Source organism: Panthera onca, chromosome A1 (genome assembly GCF_046562875.1).
Source record: "Panthera onca isolate mPanOnc1 chromosome A1, mPanOnc1 haplotype 2, whole genome shotgun sequence".
NCBI lineage: Eukaryota > Metazoa > Chordata > Mammalia > Carnivora > Felidae > Panthera > Panthera onca.
This window is the reverse complement of record NC_138339.1, coordinates 76,422,575-76,425,381: the sequence shown is the minus strand read 5'-3', so window position 1 is coordinate 76,425,381 and position 2,807 is coordinate 76,422,575.

The following is a 2,807-nucleotide window of genomic DNA, read 5'->3' as shown; positions in this document are numbered from 1 at the left end:
AGATTATTCTTGGGTCCTATAGCTCTAGAGGGACATGTTTTACATTAGATGTCAGGTAATTTGTCCTGTGACAAAAAAAGCTAATTTTTTTTATTTTATTTAGTTTGCTCTTAAACTTGGTTGAGGGCGACCCACTCTTTCCAACTTTCTTTTCTTTTTTTTTTTAATCAATTAATTTATTTGAGACAGAGAGAGAGCAAGAGAGAGAGGATGAAGGCACAAGCGGGGGTGGGCCAGAGAGAAGGAGAGACAGAATCCCAAGCAGGCTCCACACCATCAGGGCAGAGCCTGATGTGGAGCTTGAACTCAGAAACCCTGAGATCATGACCTAAGCCAAAACCAAGAGTCAGACTGACTGACTGCGCCACCCAGGTGCCCCTGTTTCCAACTTTCTATACCCTAGGCAGAAGCAAAACTCTAGATCATCTTCTAAATGGTTTTCTCATTAAAAACCAAGCAATAAAGTCCTCAAAAGATTAACGAAATGTGCTATGTATGTATCTGTATATGTATACACATGGATACATGAAAATGAGAAAAGACATTTCCATTTTATTCTTATAGTAAATTACAAAAAGGTTAATGAAGATTTTCAGAAACTCTAAACTGTAATGCAATTTATTACACAATTTAGGCTAATTTCATAGTTGATTTATACATTGACATTTTATATTAGATGCCAGTGAGCATAATGAGATATAAAATTACGGGACTGCATAAAGCTTGTGAAGAGACAGGAATATATATCAAATATAAGTTACTGTTCAAGGAAATTGCTGATTACCTGTCCTTTACTCTGGGTTATTAAAGATTAACGTTTTCAAGCGTAACCTGAGAAAAATATAGTCTGGGGATCCCATCTCTGCTATCTCTCTAGACACTAAATGAACAAATAGCAATACTTTATGAATTTTACACCTCAAATAGTTCAGAGTGCTTTCTGTATTTTGCCTCATGGCATAAATTTTATAGCTTTACCTAAGCCAACTACTGAAACAAATAGTGTCTCCCTCCAGAAACAAAACTTTAAAAAAAAAAAAAGCCAAAACCCCTGAAGAAATTTTAAAAAATATCAAAATTATGTTGTCATCTCCTTGAACATGCAACTAATGATGCCATCAACACAGCATTGGCTGTGGATAACAGACCAGCAACAGGACTGCCCACTACTGATAGGCCAATTAGAAAACACACTAAGAAAGATTTAACTGTCATGGTACCTGGGTGGCTCAGTTGGTTAAGCATCCGATTCTTGACTTTGGCTCAAGTCATGATCTCACTTTTTTTGAGTTCAAGCCCCACGTTGGGCTCTGCGATGACAGCACAGTACCTGCATGGGATTCTCTGTCTCCCTCTCTCTCTGCCCCTCCTCCACTCACTTTCTATCTCTTGAGAGAAAGAAAGAAAGAAGGAAAGAGCAAAAGAAAGAATCTTTTTTTTAAAAAAAAGGCTAAGATAAAGAGTAGCATGAGCACTCAAACTTCGTATATGAAGAAGACAACATGGAAAGGCATGTTCATGGTGTCTTGAAGCATTCCTCACTCAGATGAGTAGGATTCAAACCATGCCTCTATTGACAGCTTGGTGTAATATATTCCATTAGCTAAACTAAGTTTTTCATCAGATCTATTTGGGAGTTTACAATTAACTCGTCACTGTGAATTCCTCCACATTTTGTAGAAAATGCTCAATTTGAATCATGAGATAAAAACAAGCATCCTACCGAGTCGCAAAGAAACTTACACTTAAAATGGCACAAGTATGGAAAGGACATTGATTTGGATTGTGCAGCAATTTATCTAGGATGACACAGATCCATACACAAAACTCACAGAACAGGATAGAATTTCGTTTCTTTTAACCCTCTCAAGTTACGTATACAGAATTTATGAAATTTACCCTTTGTTTTTCCAGGTTAGTTCCTATCAATCCCTTTTCTCTCAAAAAGAATAAAATAACTCCTCCTTTTGTCCAACTCTATCTTTTAAACTTTCTGAAATTTCAAACTCTGTTTAGGGTCTATCAGTATACCCATCCTTCACCACTAAATTAACCCTTTCTTGCCAGATGTGCACGTTTTCCCGTTTGCACTGCTGTGTTCTCCAGTTGTTCATTTTTTGGAATCAGACTTTTGTTTTGTTTTTCTTCCCAACTTCCTAGATTCTCAATTTGGGATATTTGCCCAAAGATGCTGATGTTTGAAGTTGGAATAAAGCATACCCTGTATCAATACTGAGTGAGTCTGAATGAAAATTTTCCTGGAAGTTATGGAGTTAAGCACTAAAATTCAAAGGCAGCCTCTGTGGAGATCAAGACTGTGATTCAGTTAACTTTGGTTGAAAAATGGACACTAGATCTATTTTGTTCAAACCAAATAATTTAAACCTTTTTATTACATTGCTAGAGAAATAGAATTGTTCAGAAAGCATAGTACTGATGAATTAGGCTATTGTGACTTTAAATTCAACTTGGAGAAAATCCTATGCTACCATTATAAGACGTTTATAAAAACTAGGAAGTAGTTTATTTTTCTACAAAGGCTGCCTTCAACCACACACCGTTTTATCTGTTTCCATTTGCATATCCCATGACTTCTGTATCCCATGACTCCCATGAGTCATTCTAAGGTATCAAAATCCAGGCTCAGCAACTAAGATTCATGTTCAGGTACTAAGCAACTTCATCTGTTCTAAGTTAAAACTTTAATCTCTCTTTCAAGCCAAAGCTTTCCTCCTCTTGCACAATCCTAAACTATTGTTCAGATCTCTGGTGGGAGAAGTACACTCTGATCTTTCACTCCCACTTGA